Genomic DNA, 19,164 nt, shown 5'->3' with positions numbered 1-19,164 from the left:
AGAACGCCTCTCCCTTGAAACCAGCCTCCACCCCCTCCCTCTGGACAGTGCGTTCGCTGTGGCCACAGCCCAGTCGACTGGGCCCCGGTGCTTCAGCATCATGGAAGCGCTTCTGATGTCTGGGCTGGTGGCATCATTGGGAGACTGTCGACCTCGTTGTCCTAACGAAACAGGGAACCACCACAGACGAAGCAGGGCGGAGGGGTGGGGACTTGAGGGCAGGTGCCAGAGGGAATCCTGCTATCTATGGACACTGATCTCGCAGGGCAGGCCTAGGCCTGGGGCTCAGGAGACCTGAGCGCTTGTCCCAGGCTGCCTCTGCCTCGTGCTCCAGTGGGTCTAACCCCACCTCGCGGGGGTGTTTGCAGAGCGCGGGGAGATGCTCAGACGGAAGGTGCTGTGTGTGTGCAGAGGAGCTCTGCGCTTGTCTCTGGAGATGGCTCTTTGCCAGTGGCCTGCAGCTGCCAGATCCCTCTCCCAGGGTGGGGCCCTGGCCTCAGAGGAGCCATCAATTACAGCCTGACATCACCCCTGAGCTGCTCCAGCAGCCAGGAAAACACGCTGGAATCGATTAGCTAAGGAGGAGATGGGAATTGTGCCCTGGGTTCCTCCCAAGCCTGGCCCGCATGCTCCGGGAAGCCCAGCCAGCCTCCCCTGTGGTCAGCAGCCCTCACCTCTCCTGCCTGTGGTGATGGATGGAGTGGGAGGCAGTGTTTGATCTGGTTAATCACATCCCGTCCACTGAGGCCTCACTGGCTCTCCAGCTCCCAGCCCCGCCCGGGCTGGCTAATGAGCTGACTGATAGGGGGCCAGCAGGGTCATGGAGATGCTGCAGGGAAAGGTTGTGCCGGTGGCTCCTTGACCCTGCTCCTCTCTTGGCGTGCTGGTGCCTGGAGTTGCCCCTGCCCTGGGGAGGGATGGGGCCCATGGGCCGCAGCGGGGAGGACCCCGGGGAGGGGTCGGGCCCTGGTGGGAAGCTGCCATGTGACTCAGTTTGGGGTGTGGAGGAGGCTTTGATACTGTTGTGTCCCTGGTGTGACCTCCAGCCCCCGCCGCTGCTCACTCCCAATTGTTGATGATTAAAAAGTGGCAACGAGGGCGGCTGGCTAGGCCAGAGGGGTGTTGGCAGAGCTGAGTGAGGACGGAGGGGTGTTGGCAGAGCTGGGTGAGGCGGGGCGGGACAGAGGGACGTTGGCAGAGCTGGGGAGGACGGAGGGGTGTTGGCAGAGCTGGGCGAGGCGGGGCTTGATGGAGGGATGTTGGCGGAGCTGGTCGAGGCGAGGCTGGACAGAGGGTTGTTGGTAGAGCTGGATGTGATGACAGAGAGGTGTTGGCAGAGCTGGGCAAGGCGGGGTGGGTCGGAAGGGCGTTGGCAGAGCTGGGGTGGATGGAGGGGTGTTGGCAGAGCTGGGTGTGGTGGGGTGGGATAGTGGGGTGTTGGCAGAGCTCGGTGAGGATGGAGAGGTGTTGGCAGAGCTGGGTGAGGTGGGGTGGGATTGAGGGACGTTGGCGGAGCTGGGCAAGGCGAGGCTGGACAGAGGGTTGTTGGCATTGCTGGATGTGATGACAGAGGGGCATTGGCAGAGCTGGGCAAGGCAGGGAGGGATGGAGGGGTGTTGGCAGAGCTGGGCAAAGCTGAGCAAAGCAGGGTGGGATGTTGGTGGAAATGGGAGAGGCAGGCCGGAGGGGCATTGGCGGAGCTGGGCGGGGCAGGATGGAGGTGTATTGGCAGAGCTGGGTGAGGCGGGGCGGGACGGAGGGGCGTTGGCAGAGCTGGGGAGGACGGAGGGGCATTGGCAGAGCTGGGCGAGGTGGGGCTTGATGGAGGGATGTTGGTGGAGCTGGATGTGATGACAGAGAGGCGTTAGCAGAGCTGGGCAAGGCGGGGTGGGATGGAGGGGTGTTGCCAGAGCTGGGCAAGGCGGGGTGGGTCGGAGGGGCGTTGGCAGAGCTGGGGAGGATGGAGGGGTGTTGGCAGAGCTGGGTGAGGCGGGGTGGGATTGAGGGACATTAGCGGAGCTGGGCAAGGCGAGGCTGGACAGAGGGTTGTTGGCATTGCTGGATGTGATGACAGAGGGGCAGAGCTGGGGAAGGCAGAGTGGGATGGAGGGGTGCAGAGCTGGGCGAGGACGGAGGGTTATTGGCAGAGCTGGGCGAGGACAGAGGGGTGTTGGCAGAGCTGAGTGAGGACAGAGGGGCGTTGGCAGAGCTGGGTGAGGCAGGGGGGGATGAAGGGTTGTTGGCAGAGCTGGGTATGATGACAGAGAGGCATTGGCAGAGCTGGGAGGGTGTGAGGGGTCTTGGCAGAGCTGGTCGAAGAAGTTCACATTGCACCTGTCCACACTCAGTCAAACTCTAGCCAATTGAATCAACTTTTTCACTTCCCTGAATGCCAAGCTCAGCCCGGGATTGCGAAGCTCCGGCCTGTTTCCCTCGAGGACTGTGGGTAGTGTTTAGTGCGTGGAACAAATGGAGGTTGAAATTCCATCAGCTCAGTTAATGAGTGAGTCTCCAGTCGCTCTTGGCCTTGCACATGCGCCAGCTGCAAATGTAATGAACTCTTTGTGTCCTGAGCTGCGGACACACAAGGATGGCAGATCTGCAGCCCCGCCGATGTGCATGGAGGCCTGGCTGGATTCCCATAGGGTACTGACGGGGCAGCTCTGGAATCCCACACGGGAACAGAGACCTGTTTTGATTCCTATTTCGGGACTGCTTGTCACACAGGGTCCAGGGAGGGTGGTAAAGTAGGGCAGGAGGATGGATTTTAGCAATCCTGGTCCCACTCCCTCCTTTCTAGACCCCCACTTACCCACCCCCAGCCATGCAGCATCATTGTGCCATAATAGCTGAGTTCTCTGAGCAAGCCCCTACCGCGTTAGAGCCATGGGCAGTGCAAGGGAGGGTGTCGGGTTGTGGTTAGCACACACGACTAGGAGCTGGGAGAACCACTGGGACGTGACAAGTTAACTACTTCATAGCACACCTGGGGGTTCTAGCATAGGGTGACCAGATGTCCCAATTTTATAGGGACAGTCCCGATATTTGGGGCTTTTTTTATATAGGCTCCTATTACCCCCCAGCCCCTGATTTTTCACACTTGCTGTCTGGTCACCCTATTCTAGCGGGATCTGAGACATTCAGCTGCTGCTTTCTTTGAAGTCAGTGGCCAAACTCCCATTGACCCAGGGGGATCAGGCCTGGAGTGGCTTTTTTTGAAACCAAAACCTTTTTTTCCAAGGAAAATGCAGATTCGGTGACATTGAAACCTTTTGTGACTTTGTGTCCATTTTGCCAAATTGTTTAGGTTGGGAGAAAAAAACAACCCTAAACTAAACTAAAATAAGTACTGGAAAAAAAAACGGTTAAATTTTTCAGTTTGACACAATTTTTTGTTCCTGACTGTCCTTTAATTGTATTTTTAAAATGTCTACAAATGGTCAAAATTGAAACAAAATGTTTCATCGGACCCAAAAGTAATATTTTTCCACCTCTTGGTTTTTCCAATTTTTAAAAAAGAATTAGCTTGGATTTTTCTGATTTTTCAGACTTGCCAGAGAACCGAGATATCCATGAATTGCTTAACTCTAGTCAGGATGGGATCCAGGCAGAACAACATTAATAACAATCTTAAGACCATGAGAATGGCTGTACTGTGTCAGACCAATGGTCCATCTAGCTTCATATATCTTGTCTTCAGACAGTGGCCCATTCCAGATGCTTCAGAGAGAACGAACAGAACAGGGCAATTATAGTGATCCATCCTCTGCCTTCCTGTCTCAGCTTCCGGCAAGCAAAGGTTTAGGGAGACACAGAGCATGGAGTTGTGTCCCTGATTATCTTGGCTAAGAGCCATAGATGGACCTATCCTCTGTGAACGTATCTAATTCTTTTTTTAACCCATTTATACTTGTGGCCTTCACAACATCCCCTGGCAACAAATTCCACAGGTTGACTGTGCGTTGTGTGACCAAGTCCTTCCTTATGTTTGTTGTAAACCCGCTGCCTGTTAATTTCATTGGGTGACCCTTAGGTTACGTAAAGGGTAAATAACACTTCCTTGTTCAATTTCTCCACACCAGTCGTCATTTTATAGACCTCGATCATATCCTCTCTTACTTGTCTCTTTTCCAAGCTGAACGGTCCCAGTCTTTTTAGTATCTCTTCACATGGAAGCTGTTCCACCCCCTAAGCATTTGGTTGCCCTTCTCTGTACTCTTTCCAATTCTAATCTAGCTTTTTCGAGCTGGGCGCCCAGACCTGCACTCAGTGTGGGAGCACCATGGATTTATACAGCGGCATTAAGATGTTTTCTGCCTTAGCCCTTTCCTAGCATTCTGCTAGCTTTTTTGACTGCTGCTGACTGTTTTCAGAGCACCAGCCCCAGTGACTCCAAGATCTCCTTCTGGAATGGTAACAGCTCACTCCAAACCCGTCATTTCTTATCTGCTCCAGGCATGGTGCAGGTTCAGAGCTCCTCAGCGTGTCTCTCTAAGATCTTACCACTCCCTAACCCCCGTCACTCTGTGCCTGTAACCCGGCTCCCCCCTCATTGATCTCTAATGGGTTAAACAAATGGAGGTGGTTGGCGGTCCTGCCCTCGAATCCATTAAAGCAGCAAGGAGCAGTGCTCAGTTACAGAGGAAATATGAGTGATGATAGGAAGGTCTCTCCATCCCACCCCGGCTCTTCCTCCTCGCCCCACCAGAGACAGTGTCAATTCTTTGTTTCATCTTCCTCTTGTCTTTCTTTCTCTTCCTTTCTCCTGCCACCAGACTGTCTGCCATCCCCTCCCACCAGGCCTCAAGGACAGAGCCCAGAGCATGTGCCCCTGGAAGGGCAGGTCTGCAGCTGGGGGCTTTGCCAAATATTTCCCTCAGGCGGGTTTGAACTGTCCATCCTGTGGAGGGGCCTGGCCCCTTAGTGTCAGGGGCCCATTTTAAAAGTTCGTGTGTAAAGACAAGGCTCTGAGCTGAAGAAGAGAAGTGTCCATTGTAAAGGCTGCCGGGCCACAAATGCAGGCTGTGTGTGTAGCTCAGGGAGGGGGCACTGGAGAGGGGAGGTGGCCCATTACTTCACATCCGCTGGATGAGAGCAGCCTTCGAGAAACAAAGCAAGGAGTGTTGCAGTGTCTATCCTGGGGTGGGCGAGGGGGATCGATAGTGAACGTTTCCTATCAGCCTCCTAATGGGGTCATTCGCAGTGACGCAGTCCCTTCCCGGACGGAGAGGAATCTAATTTGGTGGTTGCAGGAAGCAGGGCAGAGGGCGAGCTAGAGAATGAGCTCTCTCCACTGGGAGGGCTGGATCAGATCAGCTCTCAATGCAAGGGAGAAATGCAAACACCTGCAAAGTGAGAACGCCAAGATCTCCAGGCAGGGCCGCTGGCCCCACGGCCTTCGCTCTTGGCTAGGGAGGCTGGGGGGCTGGGCTCACAGGGTGAAGGGCTGTCCAGAGAGATCTCCAAGGCTGGAAGCCATGGCAGAGCTTCTTTCAGCAAAGCAGGCACTTGTTAGCCTGTAACCTGTCTGAACCAATGGTCAGGACAATGTCCAGCCACCAGAGGAGACAGCGAGAGAGACACACACACACGCAGATGATGTCTCATAACCATTGCCACCTCCTCTCTCCAGTTTGGCTCAGCCATGTGTTTCCCCACAGACCAGTGCCCTGATTGCTTGGGCACTAGGCCCCAGCCTGCTCTCTGATCCCTGGGACTCAGGCCAATTCTCCAGTCCCCTAAGGTCGCTGCTACGCTACTCTGGTGGCGTAATCATGCTGCAGTGCCTCGTCTGGGCCTAATCCTTGGAGGACAGAGAAGTTGTGATGGCTCAGCAAGGCAGAGGACTGCAACTCCCATCTGCTGACTCCCCACTGCACATCCCCTTCCTCCAGGCTAAGCAGGAAATACGTTTCCCTTCAGCCCCCTCCTGTTGCACGCACCTTCCTGGGAAAGGGGGCATGTCCTGACCAGGGAAGTGGCCAGGGTCGGTTGGGTGTGGGAGCCGCGTGGCAGCAGGGAGCTGCAGAGAAGCCCTAGGAACTTGGATAGAGTGGAACAGGGTGTGAGTGCCGGACATCACAGCTGGATGCAGGTCCAGGTGGGACTTACAGGGCCACAGCAGCGGCTGGGCAGGGAGCCAGTGTGCAGGGAGAGGCACTAACTGAGCCTGGCTTGGAAACCAACAGCTGCTTATTTGGATGACTAGAGACTGGACTGGAGAGGGCAGCCCAGGCACCAGGCCCGACGAGCCCGGCTGCTTAGCGAGACTGCCCCTGCCACCTGGGCAGGAAGCCCTGTAGCTCACTTACAGCTGTGACTGTTTAAGTCTCTGTACACAGGGAATCCCTTCGTCATGTGGCTGGGCAGTTAAAGGGACCCACCAGGGCCAGCGCCTACAAGGCCTCACTGCTGTGCAGCGGCACTCAAAAAAGTGACCAGAATGTTGGGAATTATTAAGGAAGGGATAGAGAATAAGACAGAAAATATCCCATTGCCTCTATATAAATCCATGGTTTGCCCGCACCTTGAATACTGTGTGCAGATCTAGTCGTCCCATCTCAAAAAAGATATATTGGAACTGGAAAAGGTTCAGAAAAGGGCAACAAAAAGAATTAGGGTTCTGGAACAGCTGCCATACGAGGCGAGATTAATAAGACTGGGACTTTTCAGCTTGGAAAAGAGATAACTAAGCGGGGAAATGATAGAGGTCGATAAAATCATGACTGATGTGGAGAAAGTAAATAAGGAAGTGTTATTTACTGCTTCTTATAACACAAGAACTAGAGGTCACCAAATGAAATTGACAGCCAGGAGGTTTAAAACAAACAAAAGGAAGTATTTCTTCACACAACGCACAGTTAACCTGTGGAACTCCTTGCCAGAGGATGTTGTGAAGGCCAAGACTATAACAGGGCTAAAAAAAGAACTAGATAAGTTCATGGAGGAAAGATCCATCAATGGCTATTATCCAGGATGAACAGGGATGGAATCCCAGAAGCTGGGAAAGGGTGATGAGGATGGACCACTTGATGATTCCCTGTTCTGTTCATTCCCTCTGGGGCACCTGGCATTGGCCACTGTTGGCAGACAGGCTACTGGGCTGGATGGACCTTTGGTCTGACCCAGTGTGGCCATTCTTACGCTGAAGCACCAGCGCTTGCTTCCAAGCTGTGGTACACCTTGCATGCTACTGGCACAGCTACAGAGTAACCCCAGTAATTACAAATGATATAGCCATGGCTTGGGAGCGTTAGCACCTTGTGCTTTTAGCTCTGGAGGTCCCTGGGCCCCAGTGTGGCGGCCATCCCACACACACTGTGACTGGAACCCAAAACGGCAGTAGCAGCTTCCCAGCACCGATGCCCCTACAGCAGGCAGGCAGACCCCTCCGCTAGTGCGGTTAAAGGTGCCATGCGCAGCAAACCAAGCGACGCCCCCTTCCAGGTTCATAGCTGCCTGAGGTGCCTGAGAAAGCCACTTGTGAGCGTGGACTGGCTGAGGGGAAATCAACATGGCTGTTGCAATGGGAAACGCTGCCTCCCTAAGGTGGCCGTGAAAGAGTTAACAAAACGGTGAGTAAGAGGGAGGCAATGGATGAAATGTCTTTAGCCTTTTAAATGGCTTTTGATAGGGTCTCCTGCAAGAGAGGCTACTAAGGAAATAGGAAACAGAACCCAAAGATCTGCCTTAGAAGCAGCCAGGGCCTGAGCGAACTTGACCAGGGTGAGATAAGACTGAAATGACCCTGCTGTCCTGCCGGAGCCAGGGCCCTGGGAGCAAACGGGGTCGCTTCTCCGCTGCCGTTCCCCCATTGCAGCTGCTCTCTGAGTGCCGGCACCCGGAAAGCTGCTCCATATAGGCAGCAGCAGCTGAATGGCAGTAATGACACGCTCTTGGTGTGTGTAATCCCCGCGTCTCTGCTCCAGCCCGAGCCTGTCATGTGATAGCACAAGCAGGAGAACTTACAACCCCCCCACCCCATCGCCTATAAAGCTGAGTTTACAGCAGAAAATCAGTTTATTCTCTTGCCACAACAGCAGTACTGGTGTGGGGGGGGGTGCTGTAATGTAAAGCTCTAGGCAGCGGAGGTCCATATGAGCTCATATGGGACCCAGGCATTAGCACCCATGTCTCTCCCCCCAGGCTAATCTCTCGCAACCCAAATTAGTGCAGAATCACAGAGATGGAAAAGGCCCACAGTATTAGCTCCTCTAGCACCCCCACCCCCAGACAGTGCAGGGTTGTGCTCTACTGTCCTGATTAGCTCTGAATGACTCAGCCAACGGAGAGTCCATCACTTCCCCAAGGAGACTATTCCATTTGCTTTTTTCCTGACAGCCAGCCTGCATTTTCCTGAGCTCGATTTCATCCCGTTACTTCACGGTAATGATCCTATATTTGTGGAGCTCCTTGTCCTCCCAAAGGCTCCCCGAGCAAACCGATGCGGCACACGTGGCTCATCAGCGACAGGCAGCTACTCCTCGGGCGGCACAAGGGGAGTTTACTAGAACAGGGCGACACTTCACAACTGCTTAGGCCAGGAGGCGAAGAACGTTGTAGCCAGCTGAGGGGCTAATTTAGGGAGGGAGAATATCACTGTAGCAGGAGTCACCAAGTGGCACTGTTACTTGTGGGCAGGGCCCTACCAAGTTCATGGTCCATTTTGATCAATTTCACAGTCATAGGATTTTAAAAATCAGAAATTTCGCGGTTTCAGATATTTAAAGCTGAAATTTCACTGTGTTGTAAGCATGGGGTCCCGCCCAAAATGGGGATGTAAGCGGGGGTGTTGCAAGGCTACAGTATTGCCATCCTTGCTTCTGCACTGCTGCTGGCAGTGGTGCTGCCTTCAGAGATGGGCTCCCAACCAGCAGCTGCGGCGCTACCTGAAGTTCCCGGAGATGGATCTGACTGGGCCCAGGAATCCCTCCCCAGCCTGGCTGGGACTAGCATCTAGAGACTGACAAACAGTAAGGGTCCTCAGCCCTGCTCCTCCCCTACATTAGCCAGATTTCATGAGTGAGACAAGATTTCACGGGGGAGATCAGATTTCAGGTCTGTGATGTGTTTTTCACGGCTGTGAATTTGGTAGGGCCCTACTCATGGGCTTATAAGTTCTTTTTCTTAGCATGCATATGTACAATCTTTGAAGAAGTGCTGAATTGTTAGTTCTGTGATGCAGTTTGTTTTTGGAGAGCTGTTGCAAACAGCAGGAGAGTTCGCTCTCTGACAATCTCTCTAGCTAGCCTCAATTCTTGGGGCAGGGTTGCTCCCGGGGATCCAAGCACGGGTATTTGGGGCTAAGATTTCTGAACGAGGGGATGGCCTGTTTCATTTGTGACCTCCTCTGTTCAAGGACATGTGTACATAATGTCAATAAACACACTGCACTAAGAAAATACCAAGACTGATTGGCATTGATTTCTCCTTCAGCCAGAGCAAGAGCTACAGAGCACCAGATCTGCTACCCCTAGGCAGAGGGGCAATAGTAGAATTGTCCAGAAATGTGGCAAGATACCAACGTTGAGACCGCCATTCTTACATGCAAAGTACCATGGAATCTTTAACGACCACCACTGCTTAAGACACCAGCTTTACTCCCAGTTATAACCCTGAGCCTCTCTAAACCATTCCCTCCTTCCTTGATGTTTTTCATCCTTCCTGTCCTTGCTGTAGATGTTTATTTTCCAGGCATAGAGAACAAAACATGCATGATCAGTCTGGGTGACCTTTCTTCGCCGATTAAGGGCAGCCACAATCAAACAAAGCCCTAATACAAAGTCCACATGACAGTGAGAGAAAGAGAGAGAGAGCACAGCGTGTATAACTCATTCTGTAACAGCCTTCTTGAATCAACTCCCAGGAGTGTTTGTGTGTCACAGCAGACAGTTCAGGAAATTCCTTTACATTTAAAAGTACTGAACACCAAAGACAGACTCAGAACTCCCCCCATGTGTGTACAGAGTTACCTACACCACAGTCGCTGGCTTTCATTTTCTTACTCCTACCCTGTGCTTTGTACCTCATTTATTCTTTAGAGCGGGACTATCACCTCCCTGCCCCTGCTCTGTGGCCTGATAGCTCTGCATATGCACACAAACAGCCTATTGGCATTTTTTTGCTGTTATATCACAGGAAAACCCCATGTCTAATTTGCTGCCCACTGTCACCCCTAAGCCTCTTTCCATGTGTTTCCTTTCCATTGAACGTTGGGGAATTGGAGCCTCCCCCCAGACACATTATTTTGTATTTTTCTCATTTCCTGCCCGTTGGTCTCATCTTTCCAGCTTCCCTGCAATTTATTCTCTGCCCTCCATCGTGTTTGCAAAGTCTCCCAAGTCAGTGCCATCTTGCAAAGACGCAGTGTCACAAGCAGCCGTAAGACCGGATGGAAGATGGCCTGGTCCATATGAAATGTGAAGTGGCATTATAGTGAGGCTGGGGGAATGGTATTGGCCGAATCACCTGGGAACCCTGCAATGTGCAGCAGCTGTCAGCTCTCCGTGGGGAACACAGTGGGGATTACATGATTCTCCTCCGGCTTGGGGCTGCTCATTTCCTGGATTCCTGCTCCATGGTTCTCAAGATCAATTTCGGCCCTGGAGTGTTTTCCTGCTGTGGTTTGGATGGGGAATGTGAGCCTGGATTCTTTGGGCTCCTTAAACTGGCTGTCTCCTTCCAGACCCCTGGGCGTATTCTCAGTGAGGCGTGGCTTCCAGCCACTAGCAGACAATGGAGTAGGATACGCATGCGTGGGAGGAGCAGAGAAGGAAGCCTCCCTCTGGCTGAGAGCAGCTGCTGCCTACGGAAGTGCTGACTCCACCTTGGTGGTCTGGTCTAGAGTCCATGACAGTTCTTGTAGTGGAGGGGATTTGGGTGGCGTCCCTTTAAATAGTTGGGGAGCCCTCTCGTACTTCTCTCCATGACTGTAAGACCCAGTTCCTCCAAGGTATGGAGATGCTTAATGCCCATTGATTTCAATGGGAGGTAGGCGAATAAATATCGTAGCTTTGAGGCGCTGGGTCTGTATTTGCCCAGCTTCCAGCCCAATGGGGCCCCGATCTGGAGGAAATGCACTGACTATTATTTAGGGGTGACAGCCAATGGGGTGGATACGCCTTACTCGTACCCTCCATGCCAGGGCGTCCCTAGCTAGAGGAGGGGAGAGGGCACTGATGTGAGATGGCAGCATTTGGAATCTGGCTTTGAGCTGGAGCTGGTGTTTCTCCAGAGCTAGCACAGCTTCCTTTGCGTGGCCGGATGTTCGGCTGAGCGCCCCAGGTAGTTAGTGGCCTGGTCTCATTGAGGAGATGCAGCCCAGCTCTTCTCCTTGATCCTCATTGATAGACATCCCGCAAACCAGCCCCGGGCCCATCCCATCCCTTTGGCAGTGTAACATGAAGCCACTGGCTCCGGGCTGGGAATGATTAACCCTGAGAATCTGGAGGCCTCTGCTGTCTGAGCTCAAAGAACCACTCTGCTGACAAAGGCACATCGTCCTCTATCCATGACCCAGCCACCGGTAGCGAGGGACAGTGCATCACACTGGCTGGGGGCACGTTTAATGAGCAAGGCTTCTCTGGCCTGGCTCCAGCTTGATTTCCTCCCTTTCTGGGCTGTAGTGGGGCAGCTTTGGGCTTAGCAATCAACCTGCACCACGACCTCGGAGCAAACACCCTTGAGACTCGCCTTTCCTTTGGGTGCTGTCACGGAGTGTGTGTGGGGTTCCGGTCCTGCACCCCTCTTCCTGAGACCCACAGTGACTCTCAACCAGCCAGTAAAACAGAAGGTTTATTGGACAACAGGAATACAGGTTACAGCAGAGCTTGCAGGCACAGTCAGGACCCCTCAGTCGAGTCCTTCTGGGCTTTCAGGGTGCCTGGGTCCAGCACAGGATCCCCTGAATTCCCCTCATCCAGCCCAAAACTGAAACTGAACTGCCCCTCCTCCAGCCAGCCGATTCCTTTGTCCAGCTTCCCAGGCCAAGGTGCTAACCCCCTCCCTCCTACGTGGCTCAGGTTACAGGCTTAAAGATCCTGTTCCTCACCTAAAGACATCCCCAGCTCTCCCATCCCCCATGGAGACAGCCCCTACTCCATCACAGGTGCCCTCCGTCCATTGCCCAGCAGGAAGCTGAGCGGCCGAGGGCGTGTTTGCAAGCCTGGTGGCAGTGTCCAGCACCGTGTTCCTAGGATTGCAGGGAGAGAAGAGGAGACAGAGGAGGGCCTTTGTCCGTGAGTGGGAAGGCTGCATTTTGGCAGTCTCCCTGGGAGAAACAGCTGCCTCTTGCAAAACCATCTGCTGGTAATCACACAACTGGGGATAGCAGCGGAAAGCAGATCTGGGGGGTTACCCGTGCTGACCGCTCCCCTCCTCTGGGGAGGCTCCCCAGCAAACTCCCCTCTGTCTGTGCTAACCTGGCTTGTTGCTCTGCAGGGATGCTTCCCCCATGGCAGCGATCCCACTGCCCCGTTACTCATAGTGGGGAGAGCTCTTCCATGCAGTCTAGCTGAGATCCGGGCCCCCCCACAGCCGTCGTCAGGGACTCTGGTTAATTCAGTCATGAAATGTGTCGTGGGTCTTAGACTGCAAGCTCTAGGGGGCAGGGATTGTGTCTTCCTGCGATGTACAGAGCCTGGCCCGATGGGCTGGGGACACTGCGCACTACCTGGATATCCAGGGTAAATGATCATTCCCTACAGGTGTTTAGCGACTGACCTGAATCTCTGGCCTCTAGTTTGGGTGTCATTTTTCCATTGCCTTTCCTGTGCCTTTCCTCTAATTTCCCCAACTTTTTCTAATCAAACTGGGCCTGATGGCCAGCGAGAGGGAGTTAATGGCTTTGATCCCACTCCCTGTCTGTCCCTTGGTAAATCACCCTGAGGTTTGGCACCATCTCTGGTCAGAAGAGGGGGGCTAATGGTAGAGCAGGGGTCTGCAGGTGGGGACTGGGGGGGCTTCGTCAGAGCTGGGTGAGGATCTGGGGCTGGGATAGCCGGGGGGGCTGCAGGTGGGGACTGGGGGGCTTCTTCAGAGCTGGGTGAGGGCCTGGGGCTGGGATAGCCAGGAGGGGGGCTGCAGGTAGGGACTGAGGGGTGCTGACAGACCTTGGGGGTGCTTGCGGGGTGTTCTACACCAGGTTTGAGATATGTTGCGCCCCAGCCTCCAAACTGATGGAGCTTTTAGATAAATCCGTAAACATTTTCGACCCCAGCCAGCCCTGTTGCTTTGTGAGTGCTCCTTAGCTGGGGTTTGCTCTCCTTGGCTTGCTGTCCCGCAGGGCTTTGCCTGGCCATGTGCTGAAAGGAGCAGGTCCTTGCTGCATGCAGCAGAAGCAGGGTGAGAGTTCGCAGCAGGCTAGACCCTGGCACCTGCCCCAGTGCAGGGGCTGCTGCTTTCAGGGAGGCCAAGATCCCATAAGCACATCCATCTGGCAAAACCGCTTCTCAGCAGGGATTGGTTCAGGTGATGTGTGTGCCTCGGCTGCGCACAGGGGTCCTGAGGCTGCCATACGTCCCCATAGCACCAGCCTCCAGTCACAAGCAAGGGACACATAGACTGGAGACCCAGCTTTCACCCTGCCCGCGCCCATAAAGCCCCGTGATCCCCCCCCAGCATCCTACCCTTTGAATGCTGCCCAGTTGGGCAGCTGTGGTGATGGGGGCCAGGCCAGTGGGGCAACGTTTGCTCAGGAGCCTTCATTAACTATCAGCTTCATCCTCAGGTCTTCTGTGGCAACTAGACCTTTTCACTGTGGCGAGCTTGATGCATGGACTTTCTCCCCTCCCAGCTGTGATTCCACAGCACTTCTGCCCATGGCCCTCCTCCCCTCGCCTTGGCAGGTGCATGGGCCACCATCTTTCACCCTGTGCTCCCAAAGCACTTTCACAGCTGCTCTGGTGAGGAGCCATCAGCTAGGTGTTGAGCGATGACATGCCCGGGAAGCCAGTGGCAGCGTAGGGCATAGACCCAGCCTGGCTCCTGAGCCTCTGCTGTGATCCCACTAGGCCTCCCTCCTTCACTGCATGCACCTATCTGGACCTCTGCTCTGCATCACACGTGGCATGCATACCGTGGCCACTATGTACACTCCAGTGGCTATTTGGCTGCGTGAGCCAGCTCCTGACTCAGTGGCTGTCTCTTCTCAGGAGCAGGTGAGCTGGAGTGGCAGGAATTGAGTAGCATTGGCTCAGCTGTTGGGTCCAGGACTGGGCTAGCAGCGGGTGCAGCTAGCAGCTGGAGAGGCACTGGCAGAACTGTAAGGTGCTGGGGCTGGAATTGCAGGGGTGCCGCGAGTCAGGTGCATTGGGACAGCTGTGTGTTGGGATCCTGGCCTGGAATAGCACATTCCTTATACCGCATTGGAGTCAGCGCTAGGTCCCCGGCCAAGGGTGCAGCGAGGACTCACTCCATGTATCCCATGCATGACCCCTCGCAAGAATCAACTCCCCCACTCCCTGACCAGAGGCCTATGAGGCCATTAAGTGCTTCCATCAAATGGTGTAATTGGCTGGAAGTCAGACAAGGCAGCCTGCGCATTGTGGGAGATTCGGGGGTGGGGGGGGTTGATGGGAGAGGAAGTGAATGAGGTCAGTGTGGCTGGGGGGAAAGGGGAGCGGGGGGGGGGAGGGTTGTTGGATGGAGCAGTGCTGTGAATGGAATGTGATTAACTCCCAGCAGGTTGGCAGGCAGCCAAATGCTTCCCGGCTGCTCTGGGATTTCCAGGGAGCTATCTGCAAGGAGAAGAAGGTGGGGTGGGGGTATCTCCCCAGCCTCGCTATCGGGGGAGGGGGGTATGTGTGTGTGCTGGTTGGGGCAGAGGAACCCACTCAACTGCACACAGGCTGAGGCATGCCTGGACCAAGGACCAGAACATCATGTGAGCCAGAAGCTGTCCTGCCCCGCTCACACCTGGGGCCTAGCATCTCCCGGGAAGCAGCAGCAGGCCAGCCAGCCTGCCTGTCTTACAGAGACTATGCGGGGTAGTGGGCGGAGCACAGGGCTGGGAGCCAGGAACACGCCTTCCCGCCCCCGCCCCTGCCCCGAGCTCCACGCCCAACTCTGCATGGACTTCTGTGGCAAGTCACTTACAGGTGGCTGCTGCCTCAGGCACAGGGGAACAGCTGAACTGTGCGCTGGAAGTGCTGTTCCGATGACGGGTCCCTAATGGGATAAAGCCTCCCGGTGTGTTTTCCCGCACTGGCTCCATCAGAGGCAGGCTCCCAATCCCCCCAGATAGTCAGTATTGAGCAGCTGGCCAGCCCCTCATGCCTGGCCTGAATCCTAATGCCGTGAAGGTCGTGTTCCCCGAACCGCCATCTCCCTGACTGCTCCCTGAGGGGCCATGGAGCGGCATTCCGCCCTTGCCAGGGAGAGGAGCCCGTACCCCAGAGTCCAGCCTGAGGATGCTGGCTGTCAGGAGGCCTAGGGCCTGACTGTGCTCCCCCATGCTGGTGTAGAGCAGGAATGGCTTCATTACACCCCATAGCATGCGCAAAGGATCAGGACCCTTCACTCTGCAGGGGCCTGAGCCAGGTGCCACCAAGCCAACCCCTGCAATGGACGAACGCAGTCTGCTGCACCAGGTGTCCCCTGGGAAGGAGCTGTCCTTGCAGAGAGAACGGTGCAGCCACTGCTGGCCTGTGGCTGCCAGAAGGGTCACGAGCAGCACCATGCACTGGAGTTAGCATCAGGGCATCAGGCTGGCCACAGTGCAAGGGGGCTCAGTTGGCCTTTCACGTCGAACCTTGCCCTCAAACTTAAACAAATGCCCAGGCATTAGCCAGAGCCCTCCGGCGGACTGAGCACAGCGACTGCTGCGGATAACAAAAAGGCCTTTCTGTCCAAGCAGCAGGGAAGAGGAACATCAGGCCGGCTGCTGCAGCCCCATGAAAAGAACGTCTGTTGTTGTCAGTTGCATCTGAGGCCACGGCTATGCAGCTGATCCTCTCCTGTTGCAGAATGTGAGGACAGCCCTGCTCTGCTTCCATCGCCCGGCTGTGAAAAGAGCAAGGAGGGCAGCAGAGGCGGGCGGGGAGGCAGTGGATTACTGTGTCTGTGGGCTGGGACTGAGGTTTGCGGTGAAATCAACACCTGCCAGAAAAACCATTTGCTCTGTGACTCCAGGGCCAGCTGTTTCCCCGCCAGCAAACTCTCGGCCCTGAACTCCAGCGCCCTGGGCTTTCAGGGGGCAAAGGCCCAGGGGGTGCAGAGACCAGGGCCATCTGGCACGTGGAGCATGCTGAAGTCTTTTACTTTAGCACCAGTCTTCAGGCCGACTGTGCTAGGGTTGAGGACCAGGGCGCTGTTCCCTGCAAGATTCTCATCTTTTTGGCCCTGCACTGATGCCATTACCTGAGTTTGTCATAGTTCAGCTGCTGTGCTTACCCACACCAGGCCAATAGTGGGATTACTGCCACCCTGCACAAGGCCAGAGCAGCCGAGCAGCAGGGCACTAATTATAGGGCGGGGCCTCATGCAAACACACATCTTGTGTGGAGACTATATCCCCCACTCAGTAAGCACCACAGCTGTGCAAAGCTAAGAGGATGATAAGGGTTATCAGTGCAGATCCAGCCTGAGCACCTATTTACGTTTTCTCATAAAACCAAGAGGAGGGGCCGACCAATGGCATTAAAAGCCAACCCCCGGCCCAGTGATAAAACAAGGTTTGTTTACGTGTGTGGGGGAAGATGTTTTTAAAGGCAAGACATAGTTAAACTGTGGAACTCAGTGCTGCAGGATATTTCCAAAGCTAAGACGTTAGCAGGATTCATAATAAGCTTAGACATTTATATGAATAGGAACATCCAGAGGTACATTAGCTAGGACCAGATATTTAGCAGGGATAGAAACCGTCATGCTTCAGGTGACAGGCGTCAGGAAGACACCTCTCTATACTGCATGATGGGAGCTCTTACAGCTGTCTCTGAAGCTAGCGCTGGGCACTGCTGGAAATAGGCTACTGGACTAAAGGGACCATTGTGCTGAGTCACTCTGGTCATGAGCCCATCTCATGAGCCCAGGTTTGGGATGACTGCTGCAGGGGGAGGCCTGGAAGGACTTGTCCTGTGCCTGCCTTCCTGAGGCGACTTCTGCAGCTGCTCCACATGGAGACCTACCTTTGACTGCAAGGGGCGTCTTGTGGTGCCCAGCTGCAGGACTGGGGTCCCTGTCAGCATCACACACATGGTCAGGTGAATTAGAAGGGTCTTTCATTCCCTGGGTATTGGCCGTAGTGGTGGTGGGGCCTTGCTGGGTCAGCGAACCTGATTCCAGCTCCTCTTTGGCCATGTTCTCATACTGATGCCCCCGCCCCATCAATGATCACAGTGGGTCAGCGATCACAGGAGGCTGAATGCCAGGCAAAGCCAGTCTTTTATTGTCTTGTAACATGTTCCCCTCTTTTTTGCCCCACTTCCCAGCTGCAATGGCTCACCCATTGGTAGGAGATCCAGGCAGCAGATGCCTGCCAAGAGGCCCTGTCCCAAAGCCCCTGCAGCCGATGGAGAGGGGCTGGCATGCTCCAAGCCAGGATGGCATCCAAAGCTTGCCCCACAGAAGCCCATCTCCCCCTGGGTGTTTGCCACCATCGCTGCAGCAGGCCTGGGCTTATGCTAACACCAGGAACCGGCAATGAACCCTGGCCTTGTGTTTACGGTGCTTTCCATGGCAAGCCAGGCTGCTCAGCAAGCCCCTTTGCTAGCAGCTTATGTTGGCTTTAAACCTGCTCTGCACTCTCACGGGCTGGAAAACAAAGGCCTGCCCCAGCCAAGTCAATGAAGCGATTGCTGATAAGGAGCTGTGGTCAGGCCACCTCCTGCTGCTCCCTGGCTCTGTCAGGCTAGGAGTGTGGCACAAGGAAATGAGACTGTGGCAGCTGGGCTGCTAGGGGTTGGAAGAGGCTGAGAGCTCTGCACAGGCATGTCAGGGACTGGTGGGCTGGAGGAAGGACAGCTGCAGAGCACTGGTGGGGAGGGGAGGAGGCGTCTTGGGCTGGAAGGGGGATGGTGCTGCAGGTTGGGATGGAGGGCACTGGGTGTGGGCTCCCAGGACTGGAATGGGGGCAGGTCAGGGATGCTTCAGGGGCACTGGCAGAGATGGAGTAGCAGGACAGCTTGTGAAAGATGGAAGGGCAGTGATAGAGCTCTAGGGGAAAGCCCAGAGCTGGCCGGGACCGAGGGCACCAGCAGAGCTGAGGGTGCGGGTTCCCAGCCCCAGAAGCAGGGCCGGCTCCAGGCCACAGCACGCCAAGTGCGTGCTTGGGGCGGCACGCTTCAGGGGGCACTCTGCCGGTTGCTGGGAGGACGGCAGGCGGCTCCGGTGGAGCTGCTGCAGACGTGGCTACAGACGGTCCGCTGGTCCCGTGTCTCCGGTGGACCTCCCGCAGACTTGCCTGCGGCAGCTCCACTGGAGCCGCGGGACCATTGGACCCTCCGCAGAAACACCTGCAGCAGCTCCACCAGAGCTGTGGGACCAGCTGACCATTCGCAGAAATGCCTGCAGGAGGTCCACCGGAGCCACGGGACCAGCGAGCGGCAGAGTGCCCCCCCTGCGGCGTGCCGCCGTGCTTGGGGCAGCGAAATTGCTAGAGCCGGCCCTGCCCAGAAGACAGGGGTTCTGTAGGCTGGGACCGAGGGCACCGGCAGAGCTGAGGGTGCGAGGTCCCAGCCCCAGAAGACAGGGATTCTGCAGGCCAGGACCGAGGGGACTGGCAGAGCTGGATGCGAGGTCCCAGCCCTAGAAGACAAGGGTTCTGCAGGCCAGGACCAAGGGCACTGGCAGAGCTGGGTGCGAGGTCCCAGCCCTAGAAGACAGGGGTTCTGCAGGCCGGGACCAAGGGCACTGGCAATGCTGAGGGTGCAGACTGGAAGGCAAACTGGGCTAGCAGGGAACGGGGAGAGGGAGGTGCCATCCTTTTACACTCCTGAAGGCTGGTACATATGCAGCTCCCAGGAGTATCAAGCAGTGCAAACAGGCCCTCAGAAAGGTAAATCCTGGAGCTTTCAGCCCACCTTCGCACCCCTGTCCCCCCACCCAGCTCACTGGGTCCTCACTACCTCCTTGTCTGAAAGCCACCAAACACAAGGCAAGCTGCCTTTCCTCACAGCCTCATTGTTCCTCTGCGTTCCTGCTCCCTAGACACCGAAATGTAGCCAGCCA

This window comes from Gopherus flavomarginatus, chromosome 14 (genome assembly GCF_025201925.1).
Source record: "Gopherus flavomarginatus isolate rGopFla2 chromosome 14, rGopFla2.mat.asm, whole genome shotgun sequence".
NCBI lineage: Eukaryota > Metazoa > Chordata > Testudines > Testudinidae > Gopherus > Gopherus flavomarginatus.
This window is presented reverse-complemented; position numbering follows the sequence as displayed.